The sequence below is a fragment of the Ruditapes philippinarum genome, unplaced genomic scaffold (genome assembly GCF_026571515.1).
Source record: "Ruditapes philippinarum isolate M1 unplaced genomic scaffold, ASM2657151v2 ctg1018_1_1_1_1, whole genome shotgun sequence".
In the NCBI taxonomy this organism is placed as follows: domain Eukaryota; kingdom Metazoa; phylum Mollusca; class Bivalvia; order Venerida; family Veneridae; genus Ruditapes; species Ruditapes philippinarum.
In genome coordinates, this window is record NW_026857866.1 from 185249 (window position 1) to 207764 (window position 22516).

Sequence of the window (22516 nt, forward strand, 5' to 3'; positions counted from 1 at the left end):
TGTTTCTTAATTAAAAACAGTAACTGTGCATTCACATTGCGTGTTGTATTGAATAATCTAGTCAGGATATGTTTTGCGTGGATCAGATTTTAATGATTTAAAATATCACAATAAATCAGATAACATTATGCGATCTACTAATTGCTTTAGTATAACAAGGTGTAAAATAATTGTAATCTGTGAAACATGTCCTTATTTAAGTGACCCGTATAAGGAATTCGCCTCCTGTAATTCTTTCATCTTATTTTAAATTTGGCGATATCATATCTTGCGACCAACCACTTCACATTTTAAGGATATTTAACAATGTATCCTATTAACACTTTTTTGGCCTGTAGTGTACTATGAACGTGCATGTCAGTCTGAAAATAGATATTTATTAAAACAGATACATATTTATTTATTTACCTATTCATTCATTCATTCATTCATTCATATAATCATTCTTATAATCATTGATTGATTGATTGATTGATTGATTGATTGATTGATTGATTGATTGATTGATTTATTTATTTATTTATTTATTTATTCATTATAGTTACATCTGTACATAATTCAGACATTTCAGCATAAAGGATAAACAGTACATAGCCATTCTTTAGGTAGAATTACAAGAAACTTTAGATATTTTACAATTAAAACAATAATCTGTTATATTACAAACACATAAAATATATATATCAATACATAAACATATATATGCAAATACATTTCACATAAAATATAAAGAATGCAATATTATAACATCACATGATATCAAGTGTAAAATCTGACAACGGCAACACATTTGATAAAAGAGCACTATTAAAAGGTAAAAATAAAAAAAAAGATGGATGCATATACACTCAGAGGCACTTATAACCCGACACTTACATTTTTTCGGTGTAAATTGCTTATTTGTGGACGATTTATGTTCAAATTTGGACCATGCAAAATCCAACTTATCCTACTTATTACTTAAGACTTTATTTAAAATTCATTGACAAGAAATTAGAAAAAAGTAAAACAAATAGGCTACTTTGAAATGGAAAAAAAATCACAGAATGGCTGTAAATATCGTAACAAAATGAACAGTCTCTGAATCCCGCTAAATCTGTATTGTAAGTTAACCAGTTTTAATACTTTGTGTGTCCTCCCATGGCTATAACAACGTGTAAACAACCCTGTTTTATAGAAATGACGTTTCTCATGAAGGCTTGTGGAATATTCTCTATTCCTGAACAAGGGCTTGCTCGAGTTCCAGCAAATTGTGGAATGAATTGAACAGGCGTGTGAGAAAGCGACCAGTAGCCCCTCACAATTTGCTTGAACTCGAAAAAGCCGTTGTTCAGAAATGGAGAAATATTCCACATAAATGGATTAAAAGCGCCTGCACAAGTTCAATTTGCTGCATTTATTCACTAGTGTAGAATGATAAAAAGCACACCATGTTGCTTTCACTCTAGTGTGAACAGGAAGCTGCACCGCGAAACTATAACCGTAAAAGTTTGTTTGGGATAGATGGGGGAAAAATACAAGAACATAAAAAATCCACATTTGCCGATCTATCTACTGTTAACTGCCATCCAATAGAAACTCCTAACAACTTAGCAGTGAATATTACCGCAAACAACATTCCAACACAGAATACCGTTGACAATCTATGTTGTAAGATATTAACAAAAGTTGCATTATGTATAATTAATAGCATCGTTGATAACAGTGAGTAAGAGTTACCATTAGAAAGTACTGTTAACTACATGTTATTAGGTCTGTTAACTGCACTGCGTTAACTACATATTAACTAACATTATTTTAAAAAGTTCCGTTATCTTCATTATTTTAGAAAGTACAGTTAACTACATTATATTGAGAAGAACCGTTAATTACATTATATTAGAAAGTACCATTAACTACATTATATTAGAAGGTACCGTTAATTACATTTTTAAATAGTACAGTTAACTATATTTTATTAGGAAGTACTGTTAACTACATTATATTAGAAAGTACCGTTAATTACATTTTTTAAATAGTACAGTTAACTACATTTTATTAGGAAGTACAGTTAACTACATTGATATAGGAAGTACATGTACTGTTATCTGCCCTGGAGTTAAAAGAACCTTAGAATGCCCTGCAGTAAAAAGGGCCGGTTTTTTTTGTAGGTAAAAATTAGTCAGCCCTAATAAGTAACAAGTGTTTTAAGCGTATTTTTTTTGTTAAATATCAATGAATTATTTTACTAACTTTTTTGCCCAAGAGGGACATAACTGACCTACAATTAAGGACATGTACAGTTAAATTTAAATTTGAATTGAATTTTATATTTTGACGAGTTACATGTCATTTTTTTCTTTGACAAATGATGACAACTACATGTGTCAATGATGTCATGTAAATATAAAACTACCCGATCATACAAATTGCGTTATCTGTTAGTTTCTATTTATGAACAATAAAAATGTTTATGGATTATTATCATCATCATCATCATCATCATCATCATCATCATCATCATCATCATTATTATTATTATTATTATTATTATTATTATTATTATTATTATTAGGATTCCCTGTATCCAGTCCCAGTCCATCCAGATTGTGCTTTTTTTAAGCATTATACGAATACTGAAGGAGCACATTTAGCACGGTTCATATTTGTTACTCGTGTGATAAATATATTTATTCTTGGTAGAGCTATTAAGTTACGCTGTAATATATAGTAATTGTGTAAAGATTGTGTTGCACGAGATTTTCGTGCATCAGATTTCTATATAAAGTATCGAAAGGTGTTTTCAAATCACTCGAGGTAGTTGCATTGCTTTATTCGCATGTCTATTTTCCTATCCCATCCCTCCCACCCCTAAAATTTGATTGAATACACTGGTATCATATCAGGCTATTGTTGTAAAGAAAAAAAGCTCTTTTCGATGGCAATACATTTTCTGTTATATTTAACAGGTGGTGCTTTCATTCAAGTATGAAGTGAGAAGAGGCAAAGTTCAATACATGATTTTTATTTGAATTTATTTCTGTATTTCTGATATAATAAAATAAATGCAATTGGCCAATCCTAATTATGTCTCGTTGTTTATTATGCTTAATAGCTTTTAAAGAGAATAAATAATTTATTTTCGTTTAATTAATTTCGTTTAATTTCGTTTCGAATTAGAAAATAAAAATGAATGTCACATGTCTGACAAATATAATTTCGGATAGACATTATTTACACGTGGTGTGATGTTTGCGTTCGAGTTTCCTAGAATCACACATGTCGCACATGTGCCACACATCTCTTGCTATATATTCACATATATATTATACGTATTATTATATTCGTTTCTATACTAGTTCTATTATAGACCAATCTATTCTATGGCTTATCAGGCTTTAATGTACCGACAAAAAATTTGATGATCATGTTGACTACAAACTTTTACCAAAGCTGATATTTTCTCCACCCGTACTTAATATCATATATAATTATACGGAGGAGCACTAGTGCCAGGTGTATGTTTTTTATTAACTCGAAATTTCGAGTTGCTAACTCGAAATTTCGACTTACTAACTCGAAATTTCGATTTACTTATCTCGAAATTTCGACTTACTAACTCGAAATTTCGACTTATTAACATTACTAGAATAGCCAAATTTATGAGTTACCAAGAGTTTAGATAATAATTATAAGATATAGTAGGCAGTGCGGTTGAACGATGGAGATGGAGAAACGGGTGCCTGGACAAACTATTAAAGTTAAAGTTAAACTTAGTAATGGCATGTTCACGCCCGACCTAAAAAAAAACACAAGGCTTTCTTTAATTTGTACGTTCAGGCGTTCTTCAGACGTTGTATTGTATCCCACCTGTTCGAACATATCTTTTCACTAATCATATTCTTCTCATCCATGTGAATAAAACGATCCTATACTTCACGTGTGGGACATCTAAGGAAAGTATCGCGGAGTGGCCAAAATTGGGCGTGCTGGGGCCTTTGTCAAATTTGTTGGACTGACTATATTTCTTGTAAAATCGGATGTTTTTATATTATTCCCAACATGTTTATAACAACAAGTTCCACTTTTATCAACTTTTATCAACACAATATGAATCAAAGTCTTAGTAAATAATAAATAATGTTACAAAAACATTATTATAATAAAGAAACGTGACAGACTAACTCGCGTATATACGCCATTTAAAACTTATTTAACACATGAATGTTGCACAGTTTACAATAGGGTGGGTTTTGGACTTGTTGTATCTCCACATGATGGTTGTATGTGTGCTTTAGAAAAAGAACATCCGGTTAACACGGAAATATGGAAAGTGTTATTTTACACCCCCTCCCCCCTCCTCCACAAAAAAGCGAAGGATTTCTATTAACCATATTTTTTTTTTATTAAAGTGTGAAGATAAATAAGAATGCTGTCATATTATCCGGATACCGTCTAATGTTACCCTAAATAAGAATATCTCATACGATTTTTTATTAATAACCATTGTATCGTGATAAGCACAAAAAGGTCGAACTTATATATCTTATATACCTTATTTTCTGATAGAAAACCTTTTCTGCGTTAAAACTCGTATAAGATTGTAGCCATATTTAGATTTCATTGAAAACATAAACATGTATTACTTATTAAGATTTTTGACAGGTTATATGGCCCTATATAAACGGTTATTTGCATACATGTAAAACCCGAGCCGCTAGAAAAATGCTAATGCAGTTTTTCAATTGCTGCCTTACTTGTAATTGATATGAGGTTACTGTAAAGGCGTCATTTATGACAACATGATTGCATTGCCCCTGTTTAGAATAGAAATTTCCAGTAAGTTAATCTTCGTTTAATTTTTGTGATAAAATTGATACCATCAAAATGTTTTTTAACGCATTTTGTCATGCACTGAAGCCTTGTTAATATCAATTCACACTATATTGTACAAGTAAAATCATGGTATAGTTTCCTGTCGACACGTTTTGCATCAGCTAATGATTTTTGTTTATTTTTAGCATTATCCTTCAATATTTGAATGATAAACATATTAAACCATGTTCTAGGTTTCAATGCTGTATAACTTTCCGTTGTCGATCATGTACTTCTCTCGTTATACTTGCGGGATGGAAATGTATGGAGAGTAAAAAATCTGCATTGGAAAAATATTTGCCACGAACATGCTATTTGTTTATTAATCAAATGTTGAAAGATATGACGAAATTAATAAAGCGGGGGCTAAGGGAAAAGTTGTATTTCATAACTGTAAGGTAATACTTTTTTGATAGATAGTTTTTCCGAAATCGGGAAAGTATAATTTCCCCCTAATGTATAGTTTTCCCTTTATAGAGCCAAAACTGTCCCTCTATCAAAATAATCATTGCCATACATTACGGTTTGTATTACCAAAAAAAAAAAATGACGTGAAAGTCGTGTTGGAATGGGGCTGTGAGTAGTAAACTGCATGTATCAAAAATGGTTTTGTTGTGAAGTCAGCCGTTGAATTTTGCTCTCTTTTCTAAACTAAGGAGTGTAGTGGCAGATTTATGCCGATAGTTAAACACTTTAATTGTCACGTTAATTAACTAACTAACTAGTTAGTTTTCGTGTTATGATGATTTATAGCAGGTATATATCTTATAATCTAGATATAATGTCTGCTAAAAATAAGTATATAACTGCCAAAAACACTTAAAAGTGCTTACAACTGCCAACATTTACATGTGAGACATGTAAGGTTATTATATTTTTATGTATAACTGGTTAAAAATACAGCGGAATCTTTAATACATGTACACAATGATCAGTGTGCCCATACCACGTGGTTTTATTTTATTATATTTTTTTTTTTTGGATGGGAGAGGGGGGGGGGGTTAGCTTCAACAAGCTGAACCTTTAAATTCACGTTATTTCTTTTTAGATAAAGCGGAGGCTAATGCAGGCGCCACACTGTCCCGAATTTGGCATCAGATGGACACACGAATAAGGAAATGTTCAAATTCGGGTCTGATCGTAATAACATCGTGCCATTCGTGAGGGCATCTTTTGCCATCGTATGATCCCCGGCTAATTATTTCAAGCTCCGGCAGTAACTTCGTGAGCGGTTCCAAAATCTTTGGCATGCCAAAAAATTGCCCGAGGACATTGCGAAGGTTTGAATTCGTATGTCAATTTTGCCCTTCGTAAGGCCGTCGTGAAGCCATCTTGTCAAATCGTGTAGTCTTCGTCTTTTCTTCTTGTGATCATCGGTGCAATCTGGCATTTTTAGCCTCAAGAAGACAATACGAAGTAAACACGAAGATTCCCGATAGTCTTAAAAAGGGAACACGACTACGTGAAGCCCCCGCAATACCGTCGTGTCACCATCGTATTTTGGTACGATGTCATCGAGATGGGACCACGATGAGGCCGAAGAAAGCAATTTTTAATGGCTCAAGCGTTGCATGTTTATCATGGTGGACATATAAACGGCTAGACCATCTTCCTCATCTGTCACTCTTGCACATCTCTACAGAGACATCAAAAGCTTCCATTATTTGCAATTAATTTACAATTATTTTCAGTTTATTTCCTGCAGAATTACATGCTTTGGTGATGAGTCAACCGAGAAAAAGAAAGCAGCAGCATTGCTACTTTTAAGACACCTTAGAAAATATGATGAGGCCCAAAGGCCCTCCTTTGGTGATATGATAAAGTTTTATCAAATATGATAAACAAGATCAACAAGAAAAGGCAGCGTTCAATGAACGCAACAACCAAACGACCCAGCAACAAGAACCAAGTAACACAAAAGGACCCCCCCCCCCTCCTAGAAAAACGGACAGGGCGCAAGGTAGAGCACGGATAGGCTTATCACTTAAATGATACATAAGACGAAATAATGGTAAACGACAAGGAAATCAAAGAAAACAAATAAATGTTTGATTTATTAAATAAATAAAACTAGTGGCAAAAGGGAAAATACTTATCGTAGACGAGAAAACAACAAGGGACACCGGCAAAAGTGTCACCAAAACAGTATGAAATAACAAAGACGTGCCCATATGACCATAACAAAAGTACTCAATATTTTAAAGGAAGACAGAGTAACAAAAAAATCACCTACAAGGGCCCGACGAAGCAAGGCAGAAGACGAACATTAAGGCAATTCAGTCCAAAATGGCATTAAGAACTGTCCATCATAGAGGATCCCACTTGGTCCGTCAGATGTAATACAAAGAGGAAAGGACCAACTGTTAAAGTGTTGAACACTAAGCATGCGGTATAGTTGGTCCGTCAGATGTAATCAAAAGAGGAAAGGACCAACTGTTAAAGTGTTGAACACTAAACATGCGGTATATCTAAAAAGTAGGGTCAAAACCTTTTTTGGTTAAACGTTTAATAATTTTAGTAAAGGCCACAGAAAAATTACAATGACATCCCCATTAAAATCATTTTGAATCACTACTGAATTTCGAGATTAAATCAAAGTTACGATTGTAAAATTTTGTAAAATGTTTACGTAATTTATAATAGCGGTAGCCCTGTTTGAATAGCTTGCTAGTAATGAAAATATTTAGCTTGTTAAAATCTTTCTCGTTGCTAAAAGCTCTAGCGAATCTAACTTACTGAGATACATATACCCCGTCAGATGTTGCATGCGTCTCCATCTAAATGTGGATAGTTTACTATACCATAGTCAAAGTCATCACTTTTATCATAGATTTTTGTGTGAATAGAATAGTTTTTGATAGTAATATGAAGAGCCAAAATAAAGTTTAAACGTACATGTAGTTTAATTAGCTCCCGATACTATCTGCAACTGAAATTTGCCGCGGTTGGCCGTGGGTTGTATACCAACTGGAGGTGAAGGTCACTTGACTCCTTCGTAACCACGTAGGAAGGCATCGTACTCAAAATACGACGTCGTGTACCTATCCTGTGACCTTCGCGTGTCCTGCTGGTAAACTACTTGGTACAAAATTGCATCTTTGAGGTGACTTCGTGTGTGTATCGGATGCGATCGCGTGACCTTCGGTAGGAATCGTGTGTGACTCGGATACGATTGCGTGACCTTCTGTAGGAATCGTACTTGTTTCGGCTGTTCAAAGACTGTCGACCAATTTCGGGGCTATCTTCGCACGAAATTAAAAATTTCATATTCGTATGCCCATCTTGTGTCAATTTCGGGACAGTGTGACGCCTGCATTACGAAAAGTTGTATAATAACACAAATGCACGTTAATTACCTTTAATTCATTTTATTTCTTCTTTTTTTTTTGGGGGGGGGGGTGATAGGTTGTCAGTGACCTTGACCACTTAATTCTAGTTCAACTCATAACTACAGAGAAAAGTTCCTTAGGTGAGTGTTTTTGGACCAGTAGCCCCCAACCCAATCCCCTTTGTTTTATGGTAAATATTAAACTCTTTTTTTTTTCTTTTTTTTATCAATATGCATTTTTTTTGCGGCTATGCAATAGTTTATGTTTATTTAATATGGTATATTTTAACTCAATTAATGTCATTTATATGCTAGAAACTGTATTCACATGTTATGATATTTTATGTATCAATTAAATATCATGAATATTAAATAATAGTTTATTTAAATTAAATTATTTTTATTTACATTTTATATATTTATGCAATAAAAATTCAATTATATTCAATTACCTTTATGTATTTATTTTTAATTTCCGTCCTTAATTTTTTTTCTTTCTCATTTCATACATGATATGCCGATTTTTCGTTTATTTGCATAATTTAGATTTAGCGCTTCATTCATTTTGTTATAGCTCTTATTCTAAAACTAACTAAGATCTAGAGAGAAGAAAATTTATTTATTTATTTATTTATTTAAAACTGACTATAGGTATACAAAAATTTAAGCACTAAATTACGGAAGCATAAATACGCCACCACTTTGCCTGAAAATAAGACATTGTTTAAGCACGAGCGGTTGCGTGTTAGTGCTTTAAACTGACCCACGTATCTGATAAGCCTAAAGATTTTCACAAAAACAGACACTGCTTTTTGGCGAACCCTATCCGTTTAGATATTCCTAGATATCAGGTTTCTTGAAAGTTTATCGAACTTAAGTTTATCAGCATAATGTAAAATTGAAGTGAAAACCTTAATCAATCATCTATAATTTTAGCAAAAATTTTCATGAAATTTTATCGATAAGTGATAACATAGATATCATTCTGTAGAAATTTATTTCAATCAATTTGGTAACCGTATTTTTTTTTTAAATATACACACTTCTGATTAAATAAGTATCAATAATAAGTAAGTAATACTTAATTACTGTTCATAGACATACAGTACATATTGATTTTTACAAATGTGTATAATATAATTATATAATAATATAATATACATACGTCTGATTTCTCTGTAAAAATTCTCTATATCCAGCGTTTTTATTACGTACGTGATATACGATTTAACAATTCTCCTATGTTGCAAAAATGTCAGTGATGTTAATATATTATAAATATGTATATAATGACTTAACACATCACATTTATTATTTTTGTATGAAATAGGTAACTGCAATAGCATGTCATATAGAAATATTCCCATTTAGCTAGAGTGACACTTATAATTAGGACATATGTATATAATAAAGATTATATATAAATAATAAGGTGTACATATACAAAAATACTCAACTGAAATAAAAATAGTATGTATTATTCATATTTAATTTATTCTCATGATAAATAAAATAAATCTTAAAATATTTACTTCTTACATAGCTAAATCACATAAATGGACTTGTCCATCTTTCAATCTGGACAAAACCATTCCCCACTTTAGGAAACATTTCAAGATACTAAGTAAGAACTGACTGAATAGTTAACATTGCAAGAGGCACGGATTAGACGGTTGATATTGGTATGCACTGGCCCCACGTCTATAATCATTATCCACCAGAAACGGACATGGCGATGGCGGTGAACCGATACCTGAGCAGTTTTAAATGCTTAATTTTTTTAGTTTGTTTTAAATGCTTAATTTATTTAGTTTGTGACAGCCATATTATATAACTTTTATTGTGACAACATATATGTCCTTAAATATAATGTATACAAATTTGATGAATACATATATTATAATCTTTATAAAGAAATAAGGTATGCGGTGTTCGTTCATTTTACATGAAGAAATTTATTTACACGTAAACATATTTTATATCTTGGCTTTATTTCAGAATCCATTACGCTATACATGTATATGCCGCAGGTTTCACTTTTCTATTGCAAATTTAATAAATGTAGTTTAAACATATATATTTATTAAATCTCTATCTATTCATAAGTTAGCAAGAATAGAAATATATAAATAATTTATTATTGCAATGTAGTACAAAAATGCATGGTTTATCTTTAAAATTAATTGTACTAAAACTAACTCTCACTTTGCGTTATTCAACAACGACGAGTTCAAAATGGATATGAAAATGATGTACAGATTTTTAGTATTTCAATAAATTTTGCATTAAAATTTTGCTGAGTTATTTCTTTCTTTCATTTTTTTAAACTGTTGGTCATATAGGTAATAATGATGACACAGCAAAATATATTTTAGCATTATCAGCTGTAAACGATGATTTACATTGTTATCTAGGGCAGTTTGACCTATTTACTGTGATATAAATCAGTTTTGGGGAGAATGGTCAGTAGTTATGTCTCGTTTACATAAATTATGTAGATAGACCATTCACATTTATTAAATGGTCAGTTTATTCAATGGTCAATTTACTTGATTAATATGTTTGGACAATGGAATGCTGGCAATTGGCACGTTTTGTGTTTTCTCAAGACAGGTCAAATTAAAATACATACCAAACCATGTTGTCAGTATAAGAGATACGACTTTTTCTGTAATAGGTTTTGGGGCATATTATACCTAAATTAATACATGCATGTACATTTTTATTAAGTTATTCAAACAGGTATTTTATGAATATGTTAAGATCTACCGTTTAACTGTCAAATAATAAGTCCGACTGTGATAATTTTTAAACAACGTTTTCTTTGAATATTTAAAATCGGGATTTTTTGCCTTAATTAATTTAACCAAACAGGATAATTGATTTCAAAGGTGCAGTTGAATAACCTATTGTGAAGTACAGTGGTGTTTCTACTTGCGGTCGTACAGTCATAGATTATTGTGATCCAATATTATGATACCTACATTTTATCATACCATACCCGTTATGATATCTACCCTTCATGATATCTACACGTTATGATACCTTCCAGTTACAATATCTACACGTTATTATACTTACCCGTTATGAAACTACCCATAATGATATGTACTAGTTATGATATCAACCCGTTATGATATTTAACCGTTATGATATCAACCCGTTATGAAATCTACCTGTTATATGTATCCATTATGATTTCTATCCGTTATGAAATCTACGCGTTATGATATCCTACATGTTCTGATACCTATCCGTTATGTTATCTACCCGTTACATATGATATCTACCCGTTATGATACCTATCCGTTATGATATCTACCCGTTTTATACCTACCCGTTATGATACCTACACAAAATGATATCTTCCTTTTATGATACCTACTTTTTGTGGTACTCTACCGGTATGATACGTACATTTTTGATACTTACCTGTTATGATACCGAGCCGTTATGATACCTTCCCGTTATGATACCTACCTATTATGATACCTAACCGTTATAGCACCTACCCGTTGTGATACTACTTATCATGATATCTACCTTTTGTGATACCTGTCCCTTTTGGTACTTAACCGATATGAAACATACATTTTATTATACCTACCCGTTATGATACCTACCCGTTTTGATACCTTCCCGTTATGATATCTACCCTTTATGATACCTACCTTTTATTATTCCTACCCGTTATGATACTTACTTTTCATGATACCTACCGGCTATGATATCTACCCTGATTGATACCAGCCCGTTATGGTACTTACTTTTTATGGTACCTACCCATTAGGATACCTACCCGTTATGATATCAACCCATTAGGATACCTACCCGTTATGATATCTACCCGTTATGATTCCTACCCGTTATGAAAGCAACCCGTTATTATATCTATCGCCTTTATGATATCTACCCGTTATGATATCGACCTGTTATGATATCTACCCTTTATGAGACTTCCCGTTATGATACCTTCCTTTTATGATATCTTAAGCCACTGTTATACCTACCCGTTATGAAACCTACCCTTTATGATATCAACCCGTTATAAAAACTACCCGTTACGATACCTACCTGTTATGATATCTACCCTTTATGATTCTTACCCATATGGATACCAACCCGTTATGATATCTACCCCAATGATATCTACACGTTATGATAACTACCCGTTATGAAACTAACCCGTTATGATTTCTATAGCCATTAAGATACCTACCCGTTATGAAACCTACCAGTTATGAAACCTACCCGTTATGAAACCTACCCGTTATGGTATCTACCCGCTATAATACCTACCCGTTATGATACCTACCCGTTATGAAACCAACCCCCAATTATATTTGTAGCTGCTATGATACCTGTTTTGATATCTATCTGTTATAATATCTACCAGTTATGAAACCAACCCCCAATTATATTTTTAGCTGCTATGATATATGTTTTGATATCTATCTGTTATAATATCTAGCCGTTATGATACCTACCCGTTACGACACATTCACCTTAAGATTTCTTTAGCCGCTATGATACCTACCCGTTATGAAACATATCCGTTATGATATCTATCCGTTATGAAACCTATCCGTTATGATATCTATAGCCGCTACGATACCTAAGCGTTATTAACTACCTGTAATGATATCTACCAGTTATGAAACCAACCCGTTATGAAACCTACCTGTTATGGTATCTACCCTTTATGATATCTACCAGTTATGATACCTTCCCGTTATGATTCCTACCCGTTATGACACCTTCCCGTTATCATACATACCAGTTATAATAAACACCCGTTATAATATCTACCCGTTATGATACCTACCTTTTATCATACCTATCCGTTAAGGTACGTACATTTTATAGTACATTAGTACATAAACGATATAATACCTACATTGTATGATATCTACCCTGATTGAAAAATAAGCGTTATAGTCCTTACTTTTTATAGTACTTTTCCATTAGGATACCTGCCCATTATGATACCTGCCCATTATGATACCTACCCGTAATGATATCTACCAGTAATGATACCGACGCGGAATGATATCTACTCGTTATGATATCTTTAGCCGCTATGATACCTACCTGTTATGATATCTACCTGTTATGATATCTACCTGTTATGCATGATATCATACCTACGCCCTGCTATTTAAAGCCGCTATGTTACCAATCTGTTATGAAACCCAATGATATCTACCCGTTATGACATCTACCCGTTATGAAACCTACCCGTTATGAAACTACCCGTTATGATATCCACCCGTTGTGATATCTACCTGTTACGATACCTACGCGCTATAATATCTACCCGTTATGAAACCAACCCGTTATGAAAACTACCCGTTATGATATCCACCCGTTGTGATATCTACCATTCATGATATCCACCCGTTATGCTATCTAACCGTTATGATATCTACCCGTTATGATATCTTTAGGCGCTTTGAAAGCTACCCGTTATGATATCTACCCGTTATGTTATCTACCCGTGATGATACCTACCCGTTATTATATCTATAGCCGCTATAATACCTATACGTTATGAAACTACCCGATATGAAACCATCCCGTTATGAAATCTAACTTTTATGATATCTACCCGTGATACCTACTCGTTATGATACCTACCTGTTGTGATGAAATTGTTCCATACGGAACGCCCTTGGTTTTAGTTTTGCAACATGTTGATGAAATTGAACAAAATGCGTTTAAAGCAAAAAATATTTGAATATAAATAATTTCTACATGACAAAAAGCTGACGTTTCGATTGCGATTTTTGTGCGGGAACTGTCAGGCTATTATTCATAATTCGAAGACTAACGAAAAGGGCGGGAGCTACTCGCATGACAGTATTGACCGCTTTCTTACGAATTTTACTCAAGATTTATTATATTTCATTGTGTTTTTGTACATGACATATTAACATAAATTAACATCATTAACGTAAGCATAAATACGATACATACAAAAAAGGTTGGACCAAAAGTTGTACCAACATTACCCGGGGTCATTCACTAAAGGTCTTTTTTATTGGCTTAATGGAAACATAATGAGTAGGTGTGGATTTTTTATATTAGTAATAAAATAGAAAAAGAAATAAAGAGAAATACATATCTGTAATCATTATATAAACAAAGCAAATTATAGTAATAAATGGCAATATATCGTTACATATTATTTCTATTTAGTTCATGTCTGTAAATAAAAATTGTCTCCCCTCTTCCAAAAGGAATTTCTTAATTAGGTGTTCATTGGCGTCTCATCCCATACGAAGACCACGACGATGTTGATTTGGACAATGATGAAGGTAAATGATAGGCATGTTATATACTTCACTTTTTCCGGTAGACACATACTTTTTGTACCTTTTTTTCATTACCGATCCGAACCTATTACCGATACCGTGGTTGATGAGTTGATGATGTCAAATACCTCTCCTCCTCCTGCCGGTTACCAAGCGGATAGTGAATCTGAAAGAGTTGAAGAACAACATGCCGAAAGCGCTACTGTTACTCAACGTAGGAACGCCGATTCTTGCATAAAAACTGTACATGCAGGTATACATAAACGGGGAAGAAAACGTAAATGTATTAACGGAGGATAAAACTACATGAGCACGGGCTGTAAATGCGATCTCATGCTTCTGCAGATGTTAATGCACTAAAACAGGTGCACTTACCCTCTATTGTAAGATGCTTTCATCACTTTTATTAGGAAAGTATGCAGCTGCCTTTTAAAGAGGCTAAAGTTCTTGATTATATTTAACTAACGCGTGAAATGTTCGAGGTAATAAAAGAATCACATATGTTAAACAGTTTACCTATCGAAGATGCTACTGACAGAAGTTATTTATTTATCATCGAGAAAGGTGTCCAAACGGCCTTTGGTGTGATTTTTGATTCTGAGAAAGGAATGCGACAGCATGAACGTGTGTGAACATGAAACTAGGTCGCACGTGCTCTGTCTGACAAGGCGACAGGCAAGTACTGCCTTTAAGCGGGACTTCATCAAAAATGCCGTGCAGTTCTTTCTGAACTGTTCTCCCGAAGAATTACCCGGGCTAGCACAACTTAGAGGACATGATAGCCCGCCATTATAATCCAGGAATTCTTTTATTTATATTTCTCAAATCTTTTTTTCAGTTTGTGATATGTAACAGTTTTTAAATAATTACCCAGTGGCTAATTATCTGTACTTTAATTGTTTCTGTTTCATCTTTGCCAATTACAATTACATTAATAGTGATTTAGTTCTATGTATGGAATTCAAAGTACTACTTTCTTTACATTTAACTATTTTTATGACAAATAATTTCACATTCGTTTCTACTTTCTTCAGATAATAAACATCTTACATGCTCTAAAACCATTTATTTAAACGTTATAAAACTCCTGTTTGCTCTTTCTAAAGAAAAAAGATTGCATTCGTTTCTAAGGGATAATGTGAACAACATAAAATAAAGTACATGTACATGTATGCGTGAAAATTGTGCTTGGTTTAATGTTCGGGGTGATATCCAAAACTACCTGGACATTCTTATATTGTTAAATCTATTTGAGAGGTGTATCTAAAATTTAAACACGACTAAGACAGTATTATATAATGATAATCACAAAAGTATCATTTTTATAGAGCTCTTTACATCATAAAAATTACATTAACAAATATTGGTGACAAGGACTCACTCCCACAATAATCTGACGTCAACATCTATCGTAAGATTACCGGCGTCAACACCAAATGTTCAGTCACTGAACATTTCTCGAAATAATTTCCTACGGCATCCATCGATTATACACTTTGACAAACCATGCTTCATCAAGACCAGATATAAACTTTGCGTTGTGGTTAGCAATTTTGCAATTAAATTGAATACGCCAAGGTGTTCCATATCTGCAGAAGACCGCCTCCGTAAGTTCTCTTGAGGTCTTGAGAAATATAATCTCAATAAAATATAGACACTGTACACTGTGTGATTTCGGAGCCATGGAAACAGAGACGCACTTCTTACTAAAGTACAGTTTATTTTATAATATGAGAAATACTGCATTTGACAATTTATTAACAGACAATACATTTGTAAACCTAATGTTCAAACACGAACTCAAACTCTTAATGACAAAATATATTCATGTAAAATGTCTTAATATCTTGTTCCTGCCTATATGTGCAGACGAAAACGAATTTATTCTTAGCAGAACAAATGTCTGTGGTATCTCAAAATGATAATGATAATAATAATTATAAACGCAACTTTGCATAAAGCTATATATTAAAAGTTTGTAGCTGTAGCCTTTTGTAAATATTGTTTTCCCATTAATTAGAACCACCTCACTTTATATTTGTTCATGAATTCTACATTCTATATCTTATATGATGCATTATGCAAATGTGTGACTTATATGCCCATTGGGACGGTTTGCTTTAATTGTACACAATTATATTATTGTTATTTATTTTAAGACTGACTTTGAACATGTATCAAAAATAAACAACTTATTTACTTTACTTTACTTTACTTTACTTTACTTTACTTTACTTTACTTTACTTACTTACTAAGTTACTTACTAAGTTAGTTACTTTCTTACTTACCTTACTTACTTACCTTACTTACCTTACTTACCTTACTTACTATTAATATTAAATTAACATCTCTATAATATGGAACATAAATTTTCAAATTAAGAATCTAATGGTTCTTGTACTTAAAGTAACAGATGTAAACACTTTTGTAGCAGATGTGTAAATTTTATATATCAGTGCAAGTTTTTGATTATGTCCCGCACTTGAAAATTTTTATCTATTAAATTCATACATCTGTTAGAACTAAAAAAATAACAATATTTTTATTTTATAAAAAGATCAAATACTTGAATAATGGATAATTATTTAGCAAATAGTGGATAGTTTCTATATCTGTCAGTACAACTAACACATTAACGATGTAATAAACGATGACAGGCCTGTTTATATTACCGTAAGATTTACCTATAAAATGGTATGTTCAGTAACAATTTTGTTAGTTTTCGCCAAGAGTCAACCATTGGCAGGTTGTTTTATAACATGGACACGTCCGTGTCATTCCACGAAAAATGGCCATTAGGTATATACGCATGCCCTAACAGTGAAAACGATAGGCGGAACTAAACAAAATGGACTTTTGAAAGGGGATCAGATGTTATGAAGCCTGCATATCACACAGAAACGACTTAAGACAAATTAAACAAGAGGGCCATGATGGCCCTGAGGTCGCTCACCTGTATATTGGCCCCCGGATTGGGGCCAGTTTAAACCCCATGGCTTTTATTTGAACAAACTTGGAAGACACCCATTAGAAGATGTTTCATGCTGTTAAGTTTTTAATACACACATATAATGAAAAACAATGATCTTCCCTCCGCCTCGCTCCCCCCCCCCCGGCAGGGCCAATTTTAACCCAAGGGCTTTTATTTGAACAAACTTGGTAGATGTTTCATCCTAACACCTAAGCTCTAGCTCATTGGGTTTTTTAAAAGAAGATTTTTTAAGTTTTTACTATATACATATAGTAAATAACAATGACACCCCTGGGGCGGGCCAGTTTTGACCCCAGTGCTTTTATTTGAACAAACTTTGTAGACACTTACTAGAAGATGTTTCATGCTTCATTTCAAACTCTAGCTATTTGGGTTTTTTTCAAAGAACATTTTTAAGTTTTTGCTATACACATATAAGGAAAATCAATGACCCCCGGGCCGGGGCCAATTTTGACCCCAGGGCTTTTATTTGAACAAACTTGGTAGACACCCATTAGAACATGTTTCATGCTAAATATCTTAGCTCTAGCTCTTTGAGTTCTTTAAAAGAAGATTTTTAAGTTTTTACTATATGCATATAGAGAAAAATCAATGACCCTCTGGGGCGGGGCCAATTTTGACCCCAGGGCTTTTATTTGAACAAACTTGGTAGACACTCATAAGAAGATGTTTCATGCTAAATATCTAAGCTCTAGCTCTTTGGGTTCTTTAAAAGAAGATTTTTTAAAGTTTTTACTATATGCATATAGGGAAAATCAATGACCCCCTGGGGCGGGGCCAATTTTGACCCCAGGGCTTTTTTTAACAAACTTGGTAGACACTCACTAGAAGATGTTTCATGCCAAATATCTAAGCTCTAGCTCTTATGGGTTTTTAAAAGAAGATATATAAAGTTTTTTCATTCAGTTGCCATGGCAACCAGAGTTCTGCATGGAATGGAATTCTTTGAACAACTTTGTTAAGGCTTCACACAAAGAACATCCCTGTGAAGTTTCATTATGATCTGCCTTATGGTTTCAGAGGAGATGTCGTTTTAAAAGTGTGAACGGACAACGGACAACGTACGACGGACGACAGACGACGGACGAAGAGTGATCCTAATAGCTCACCCTGAGCATATGCTCAGGTGAGCTAAAAAGCAGGTAACATGTGTGCTGAGGTTAATTAAACAATATCCTAGTAGAAATACTGGCTCGAACCACCAAACCAAAAAAAATAAAATAATCAATGATGATAATATCAGTTATGTTAAACTACGCATTTTTATCCTAAAACGATTGTTTTTATATTTAAATAGTATGTCGGGGGCAAAGTCAAACACTGTTTAAGTTTGCCCGACCATGCTGATCCACTTTGCCCTTTGCTGTCACATGAACTTATGATAGTTCACTAATAAAATACTTCACTCATTATTCACTAGTAAGTTTCTGATCTCCCGCGTATAAACTATTTCTAACAATTTCTAATATGAGATATCACTATATAATTTCTTGTTTTTAAAGATTTTCAAATCCTTTAAAAATTGAGCTTCAAAATAAATAATATAAAAGGTACAATTTTCTCCCGTTTTCGAAAGTAGCTGGTGTTTTCCCACGTTAATGTATGGCAATCAAATATTTTCAAATATAAGGAAGTCACGAGGGACGTATACTTTGTCCCGGTCTCCCTACTGGTAATTTGCTTTGATTTTGTCTTTTAACGGAAAACAACTCTGATGGTAAAAGCAAATATTTAATATATGTAATTTACAAAAACGCTGCATGAATAGACCCTGAATTATGACGTACAAAAGTTTGATGCAAAAAGGTCTGCCTTAATGATGGTAATATATTAAAAATTCGTAGCTTATTGCGATTAATATGTCTTTCTTTTTTGTAGTACTCAGTGAACTTAGTTCTTGATGTTCTTTGGTGATTGCGACCGTTCCCCCTGACGCTGCGATCGATCCCGTGACGCTGCGACCGTTCCCCGAGACGCTGCGACCGTTCCCCATGACGCAGCGACCGCTCCCCATGACGCTGCAAGTAAAGAAAACTAACATTTTAAAGATATGCGATATTTCCTGCTTAAAATAAGTCTGTCAATAACAGTATAGATGCATATTGAATTCAGCCATCGGGAACTATATGAAGGTTGCATTGCACAGAAAAAGTTATTGGTTACTGATCATTTTACACTTTCACACAATACTTCTCACGATTTGGCATTAACTTCACAATTGTCCCTTTCCGGTGATGTTGTGGGCAGAGAGTGTAGATATTTACTTAAATAGTTATTATGATGAAAAGTACAGAACACGAAATGTGAATCCGTCATTTTTTACTGTAGGTTTGGCGGCACTGGGTAGGGCGATGTTACATAAAGTCTGGGTGCGGTTACACTGGTGTTTTGCCAAACCAGTGTAGAATCTACTTCAAGCGAAGTTTTTAAATTTATTTTCTAATTATCGGTTAGAAAAAAAGTGTTTAGGAAAACGATATTCCATTGCATTTCTAATATTTTTTCTTCTTTTTCTATTGGTTTTATTTTAGACTTTGCATCGGATCGTAGATAAGTCATTTACAATGACGTTACTCAGCTTCCATTCTGAATAAGTTACACGCTAGCTATAGCTATAATTAACGTGTCGTTATTTAGCCGTGCAAATAGGCAAAACAAAAATCTTATTCAACTATAACAAAAATGCTTTTTCAAAATATTAATTTTTTTCTTTCACCGAGACAAGTGTAAAAGAATCCAAATTTAAATGATAATAAAACAATTTGCCTTTTACAATGTTTTCTGCTTTATATTGTTTTTATTTCAGATTAACCCTGAGGAAATGAAAGAACACAGTTGCTATACAGGAAATAAACACATACAAGTATAGAAAGTATTTACCAAATCTAAAGGACTACCTGGAATGAATTGGTCAGTTACAGTTTAAGTAGCGTTCTGACTGATGCAAATAAGAACAATCAAAAGTGAAAACGATACAATGATGTTTTATGTGTGCTGAAATATGCCTCAAGGTCACACGTGTCATGTTGACATTTACGATTATAAACTTATCTGTGATATGTTAATTTGTTTTTACTTTTATATTCATATATCACCATATTTACTTGACGTATATTTTAATTGACGTGTATTTTGACGGAAAACGTCACACTGTTGGCTATTTTTGCAATGTGTTTTCCTGCGAACTAACGTTTTAATGTTCTGATGTAATATTAACACACACTTATACTTTCTTTTACAAACTATACATAACAAATAAATAACTCATCCATATAACAAATAAATAACTCATCCAGTTACGTTCTGTGACATCTGATAATGCTTTTTTATCATATATAATTATTTATTTATTTATAATACTGCACGTTTGAAAACGTAACTTTTCATTGGATAATCGTGACTTTTATATAAACTATATTCGCTGCTGCTGTCAATTTATGAAATGGCTAGTTTCACTTTTTCCGAGTCTAATATAGGAAGTTTGCTTTAAAATAAATCCGTTATAAAGATTCTTGACAAGCAACTATATGGTCTTTCTGCTAGGGTTTTATATACAAACAACCGTTCATATAGTGTCAAAATTATAAGTCATAAATACTGATTTTCAAAAGAAAGCAGTTACTGAGAAAAGACATTATTTGCATGTTTAGTATCAAAATTAATTAATGTAACATCTCTTATACTTTCCTAGCACCGGCTTAGGGAGGATTCAATCCTCAACTCAGATATAACTTATATGCTACCACATATCACATCACTTGATACCAGGGATAATTGGTAAATTAATTAATAAATAATTTATTAGTATATGTTAAGTTATTAAAAAATTGGTTCATACAGAATTTGTTTTTGTTCGATTGTGTAGGAAACTTAAAACTTATAGACACAATCTCGAAATTTGAAAATAAACTAGAAATGTGTCCATAGGACACGGATGCCCCCAAACGCCACTGTTCTGTCAATCTTATGACTCTAGGTCAAATATTTTTTGGACTACATGTGCCAAAAGTTGAAAACTAAAAATCAACAAAGGGCCATAATTCTATTAAATTTGGTCGCAGCAAAAATTACTTCCTTTACTACCATCTACACATTAAGGTTGTTCATCCCTGGAAGTTTAAGCAAAATCTGCCATCCGGTTTAAGAGGAGTTGCGTTCACAAAATTTTTACATAGTATATAGTGAAAAAATCAACAATGGGCCATAATTCTGTTAAATTTGGTCGCAGCAAAAATTACTCCCATAACTACCATCTACACATTAAGGTTGTTCATCCCTGGAAGTTTAAGCAAAATCTGCCATCCGGTTTAAGAGGAGTTGCGTTCACAAAATTTCTACATAGTATATAGTGAAAAAATCAACAAAGGGCCATAATTCTGTTAAATTTCGTCACAGCATAAATTCCTCCCTTTACTTCCATCTACACATTAAGGTTGTTCATCCCTGGAAGTTTAAGCAAAATCTGCCATCCGGTTTAAGAGGAGTTGCGTTCACAAAATTTCTACATAGTATATAGTGAAAAAATCAACAAAGGGCCATAATTCTGTTAAATTTGGTCGCAGCAAAAATTCCTCCCTTAACTACCATCTACACATTAAGGTTGTTCATCCCTGGAAGTTTAAGCAAAATCTGCCATCCGGTTTAAGAGGAGTTGCGTTCACAAAATTTCTACATAGTATATAGTGAAAAAATCAACAAAGGGCCATAATTCTGTTAAATTTGGTCACAGCAAAAATTCCTCCCTTTACTACCATCTACACATTAAGGTTGTTCATCCCTGGAAGTTTAAGCAAAATCTGCCATCCGGTTTAAGAGGAGTTGCGTTCACAAGATTTCGGGACGTACGGACAGACGTACGGACGGACGGACACTCGGACGGACAAGTGCAACGCTATATGCTCCCACTCTGTGGGGGCATAAAAAATAAAAATGAAAGTATTAGTTATTAGGTCAAATTTTAATTACAAAATGCACATTATGTAATTTAATGTTTAATAGTCTAGACACAGAGTAATCTTATTTCAATT